The sequence below is a fragment of the Corvus kubaryi genome, unplaced genomic scaffold (assembly GCF_017639235.1).
Source record: "Corvus kubaryi isolate FWS band 111438036 unplaced genomic scaffold, C.kubaryi_AGA036_p1.0 36776, whole genome shotgun sequence".
In the NCBI taxonomy this organism is placed as follows: Eukaryota; Metazoa; Chordata; class Aves; order Passeriformes; family Corvidae; genus Corvus; species Corvus kubaryi.
Genome location: NW_024580945.1, coordinates 19,720 through 25,932, shown reverse-complemented (window position 1 = coordinate 25,932; position 6,213 = coordinate 19,720). Strand labels below are relative to the sequence as shown.

At 51.1% G+C, this 6,213-nt stretch overlaps 1 long non-coding RNA gene across 1 annotated transcript; it reads left to right on the top strand.

Moving 5' to 3' along the window:
• Positions 1-18: 18 nt before the first annotated feature.
• Positions 19-2,703, top strand: LOC121660666. Its single transcript, XR_006014740.1, has 2 exons — positions 19-127; positions 1,501-2,703. It is a non-coding gene; the product is annotated as an uncharacterized LOC121660666 (long non-coding RNA).
• The last annotated feature ends 3,510 nt before the right edge of the window (positions 2,704-6,213 follow it).

Genomic DNA, 6,213 nt, shown 5'->3' with positions numbered 1-6,213 from the left:
TCCTCCCTGCAGGGTTTGTGCCCTGCTCGGAACCAGTTCCCATCCAGAGGGGCACAGAAATCATCCCAGGGTGTGGACGAGCGCTCTCGAAGGTGAGAGTGAAAAATGGCTAAAGAGCATTTTCCAGGTAGGCCTAATTTTTAGTTTTTAAGTCCTGTGCTAGTGAGGAATCTTTGATGGAGTGAGCAAGACTTTTCTGCTGCCTAGGAGAGCTATTGATATATCACCAAAAAGAGCAGAGAAAAAAAAAATCCACTCTTGGATGTCGCTGGATTCGTAAGCTGTATTTTGAGCCTTAAATGCTACAACCCTTCGCACACCAGGGATTTCAAAAGATCCCTAAACCCCATTTTTTTTCTCCTTATGTGGTTTCTCTGTAACAGACGTTTTACTTTTCATGAATATTTTTAAGCAGCAAAAACGTATTTAGGCTTCTTCTTACATCTGCCCCTTTTCAAGGAGGAAGAAGAAATCCTCTGAAACAGATCCCATGTGCGGGATTGCACAGCTATGGGAACTGAGCACATCCATAAGGAGCATTTGGGTTAAACCCTGCTGGCTAGGGAATAGAGCCTTAGAAATGGTGCACCTTGGAGCAGCAGCTCTGAATACGTATTCTGAGCCATCCATCTGCCCAGCTCCCCAGCAGGAAAAAACAATAGAACACCCTGAATAGCTTCTTTTTGGCTGATAATTAGCCTTTTCTTCAATGTCTGCCATAGAGAGGACTGTGCTAAACGGGGTGGGAGCAGTTAGGAATAAATTTCAGCCCAACAAATGCGGTCTCTCTAGTGAGGCTCTGGTGAAGCGAAAAGTAAAAGAGATGGAAATGCCTTTCTGGAGGCTCTGCACGGGCACCGATCTGTTCCACTCTGCAAGGAGGCAGGGAGGCCTGGGCTGGTTCTCTGGACAGAGGACTCTGACCCGAGGAGAGAGTCAGAGCTCAGGCTGGCATCCAATAGGAGCATCTCCCGTTCTTTCAAAGCGGAGCAAATCCCGGCTCTGGGTATTCACCAACACAAACTGCGCCATGAGCTCAGGGCTCCGCTGCCCGGGGGCTGCTCCTGCAGGCGGTCTGTGGGGACACTCATTTTCCCGGCTTCTGCCTGTGACCTGTGCGAAGCCCAGCAGAAGCAGAAGTCTCCGTTCGTTGGCCTGACCGTGACTGCACAATTCCAGCAGCTTCCCAGCAGGGTGAGGACAGTCCGTGTGCTCCGACCTCTCCCTGCTGTAAAATTGCTGTTCAGGCAGACCCTGGAATTGGTGCAGCATTTTAAACTGATTTTCTGGAGGGCTGGCTGGAGTTCCACCTGGTACACCCTCTCTCTGCTCCTGGCCTGAGCGCTTGCTCTGTTTGCAGCCTCTTCCACAGTAATGACTCTTATTGTGGTGCTGATGGCAGGGGCGGACCGTGTGAGCGCACCCGTGAATGCAGGCTGCGGGGGAGGGCTGTTCTTCGGCGTTGCTTTGATCGTTTTTCACCACTCTGTCTCCTGCCAGCACTTAAGATTCAGTGGCAAAAACGGAAGGAGAAAATTCCCTGTTTGTATTTCCATGATTACTACCCACTGGCACTGAGCACCCGGCTCTCGCACAGATGAGAAGTTGCTCCACTCCTGCGTGTTCCGTGCCCGGCACAGGCATCACCAGGTAGGTCTGGTTTCAGACGGTTTCCTGAGACGTGGTGAGCCAGGTGATAGGAAAGGTGGGCGCTTCCTAACTTTGGGGGAAAATGAATGACACGTTCGGGAGGGGAATATGTGGCGGGCGCTTCGAAAGGGCTGCACCTTCCTCGTGCTTCAGCCAGTGGGGACAGGAAGAGGGCAACGTGCGGCCGGGGTTTGGGGTAAAAGGAGGCTGCATCTTCCGGAACCGCGAGAGAGAAAAGCCCGGTGGACTCTCTCCCTTTATTCGAATAAAGGCCTCCTCCGTCTCCTTTATGGACACCGGCTTTCCAGAGCGGGAATTTCAGCACGCAGGCTTTAAGTGAGAGTCCTGTGTCAAAATCTGGTCCCTCACCTTCTCTCTTTTCTGGTACTGGGGGGAATGGGTTAGAAATTGGCTGGGGAGGAGGACAGTAAATCACTCAAGTAATCCTGCGGCTGGGAATAGCCCTGGATAACCCTGTGAACAGCAGCCGCGATCCTCTGGCATCGGCTCCGTTTAAGAGGCTGTGTCTCCCTGGTGTGCCTCTGCCCAGGGCTTGCTTCGAGGGTCTCCCGGTTACAGAGGGAAGAGAAACATATTTACTCTTCACCCTCCAGCCGCGAGTTGCTCCAGCTGCCTGTGCCAACTCACACATCCGGGGACAGCAGTGACCTTGTGCTGGCACTCAGTAGCCCCTCATGATCCTACTCCCTTCTCCTGATGCTGAAGTCAGCCAGAGAACAAACTTTCTCACACAATTTGAAGGATTAGAATCCAGGCATTCTGTATTGCAGCGTGCTGGACGCCTGGAGGGTATTTCCTCTGACTGGGTGCGTCATGAAACTTTACAGCCAGGTGTTTGTTCCACCGTGACCGTACATGTGTGCCTGTAGCACAACTTGTCAGACAAAATATATTGTGATCATTTTACCGAACAGCTGAAGGTCTTTGTGTCTCACCTTTTCCTTGTGGCTGTGACTGATGATACAGTTTCTTATATCTTAGGATAATTCTAATTAATATTCGTGAATAAAACCTCTGTATGATATAAAGGACTAAAGCTGTTCTGATGCCTTATTTAATTTAACATTACATGGAAACCTTCTTCTCTTTTGCACTCACTTTCCTGCGAGTTTTTGTCATTCTGTCGGGAGAGCAGCTTGTTGTGACAGGCTGGGGAAACAGAATTTGCTGGGCTGTCCCTTCCAGGTGAGTAGGGACACTGAGGTCACTCTCAGCATCTTCTTGAGCCAAGACTTTGTTTCTTTAGTGGGGCCCTGGTGCTCACGCTGAGCTGGGTTTGTATTTTCTGGTGGCCAGCATTGCTGCGAATTGTGTGCGTTGGAGTGGGAAAGGGACATGGGACGGGGGCTGCACTTTTGGTAATGCTGTGGGCCATGGGTTTGTTGATTCAAAGAAAATCGCTTAAGAGCATCAACTGTTAAGAAAGCATTCCTTTAATCCGACATCGGGAACGCGTTGGGTTTGTCCCTCCATAAACACATCCGATTAGGCATTGTTCCCTGGGATTTACAGACACCGTAATATTCAAACAATTCCCCAAACCACGCCCCAAGTCTGTCCCCCTCGTCATCTCATGGACACAGCATTTCACAATTCCTTGGGTTTTGGTCCTTTTTGTTTTTGTGGAGCAAGATTGCTATCTGCTGTTCGTTGTTTGGAATGGCAGCATTTATTTTGGGGTTTCGGGGTGCTTACTGCTATTTTATACGATTCTGTCGTCATCCTCATCACGTCCTTTTATTGAACCTTCGCTGTGGCAGGTTTTAGTGCCTGCACAATCCACTTGTGCTGACTTTGTCCATTTCTTGTCGTGGCACCGGAGGACTCATGCAATTAGCCCAGCCAGGCGAGACCTAGGACTCTTCCATCTGGACAGTTTCTACTTATTTAGCGTTCTGGAGGTCTTAGGTCATTGTAAAAAAGCCACAGCCGGTGAATTTTGCTCATTTTTTCAGTCCCTCGTTGTCAATGTTCCACTACAAGCTAGTGATCTAAATAGCAATTAAAACAAAGATACAAATGTTGATTACATGATAAAGCTAAACAATGAATTGAAAATGACAGAGTTTAAGGAAGATCAAGCACATAAACATCAATTATAAAATGAAAGTTACAAAGTTTAGGCAAACTACAAAACCAAGTAAAAATGAACTACCAAACTAGGCAAAAATACAAAATTCTTTGTTTAACTCCTTTCATTGTGAAAAAGGGAAAAAAGTGGAAAACTTTGTGCTTAGCTGCTCTCAGATGCCAGTTTTTGAGTGGCACATGAAGGAAGAGTTAACCTTCCGAGCTTTCACATCTGTTACAAATGCTGGGAGGCGTTTGTACAGGGATGTTATTTTGTCTTTCCTCTTTGTGCGGAGATTATTTCTTGCCCTGATCAGTGAGGCTCTCTCAAAATCAAATGATACAGGTCTGTGGATTGCCAGTGGGTACAGGCTGGACATTCCCGTTCTGGAAGTGGGGGACAGCCGTGGGTGTCTGCCAGCTGCTTTCCCTGGCAGTACCTGCTGGCAGTAACACGCTGGTTTCATGGCAGGAATTGCTGGAAAATGGAATAACCAGAGGGTGGAAGATCCTTCCAATATGCAAATGATTGGCCAGCACCAGTTGTCCTGACCATCCTTACAATTTTCCAGCAGTCGTTTGGGAGCTTCAAGGAAAAGCCACTCAGTGTCCAGGTTCATGTCTGGTACAGTTCTTTTAATGCTTTTTAGTACTGACCGATGCCAGAGCCCCCTTCCTGAACCCAGATCCAGTTGCCCAGATCGGCCCTTCTGGGTAACTCCCCCCAGTTCAGAGCTGGGAGGGTCATTCTGTGCTGTGGAAAATCTCTTTGGCCAGTTCGGTCCCCTGGGCCAGCTGTGCTCCTTCCCCGTTTCCTCTGGGAACCTCCCACTGGCAGAGCAGGAGAGGAGGGAAAAAGTCGTTGAGTCAGGATAAACCTGGCTGAGCAAAACCCAAACCATTGCTGTGTTACCAGCACCGTTCTCATTCCGAATCCAAACCTCAGCACTGGAACAGTTTCTGAGGAGAAATTAACTCCATCCCAGCTGAAACCAGGCCAGGCTGGAAAATCCCTGCGAGACCATCGGGTCCAACCTGTGCCTGATCCCACCTTGTTGGACCTGGAGTGCCACGTCCAGGTGTTCCCTGGACCCCAACCCTGCTCCATCCTAATGTTTAACAACCCATTTCTATGGAAAAATTCCTCCTGATTCCACCTGACCCACCCCCAGCACCCTCAGGAGTTCTCCAGCCCCTCCTCCAGCTCCATTCCCAGCTCTGGACATGCTCCAGCCCCTCAATGTCCTTGTGCGGGGTCCAGCACTGGCCCCAGGATTCCAGGTGGGGCCTCACCTGTGCCAGGTACAGGGAGACAACCCCTGGCCTGATCCTGCTGGACACACGACTCCTGATCCAAGTCAGGTGCCACTGACCACCTGGGCACACCTGGAGACATGGAGACACACATGGACACACCTGGGCACACCTGGAGACGTGGAGACACGCATGGACACACCTGGGCACACCTGGAGACATGGAGACACGCATGGACACACCTGGGCACACCTGGCTGGCATCCAGCCCCTGTCCCCAGCACCCCCAGGTCCTTTCCCGGTTTTCCAGCTGCTCTTCCCCCAGCCTGGACCGTTCCATGGGGTTGTTGTGACCTTCACTCTGTCCTCAGCCCATCGCACGCCATCGGTCCCATGGATGCCATGGCTCCAGCCTGTCCCCGTCCCTCTGCAGAGCTTCCTGTCCTCCAGCACATCCGCATCCCACCCAGCTCGGGCTCATCCATCAATTTACTGAGGGGGCCCTCAATTCCCTCGTCCAGATCATCAAGAGGCGCATGGAACAGGATCATCCTGGAGGATTCCAGACATCCCATGGAGCCAAATCTCAGGCTCGTGGCCATTTCATCTCGAGGTGTCTCAGAGACCACGGGTGTCCCAATGGATCTGATTTTCTCCCTGACCCCAAATTCTCCTGTTCTGGATTCCATTCCCTGGTAAATGGGCGCCTCTGCTGATTCCCGTGGCTGTGTGGGGTGTGGTGATCCCAGCTGGATTCCCAGTGACCCCCCAGATCTGTTCCATGTCTCCCCTCCACACCTGGATGGGGATAAAATACAAGGAAAGGCTCCTAAGGTGGGAGAAGGGCATGGAGAGATCCCTCATGGATTCCGGGCAAAAGGGACTCGACCGGGGGATCCTGACTGGATTTAACCCCAGTCAGAATCAGAGCGGGAAAATGAGAAGCAAAATAAACCCTAAAGCACCTTTTCCCAACCCCTCCCTCCTTCCTGAGTCCCACTTTATTCCCAGTTCTCCCCCTCTTCCCTCCCAGCAGTGCAGGCAGACAGGAATGGGGGTCAGGGTCCTCCTCAGGAAGAGGAGTCGGATCCTCCCCTCCTCCAGGTGGGTCCCAGCCACACGGTTGGTCCTTCAGGAATTGCTCCATTGTGGGACCCCCTGTGATCATAAATTCTGCCAGGACCCTGCTCCAGGGGGGCTCCTCTCTCCAGGGTTCCAC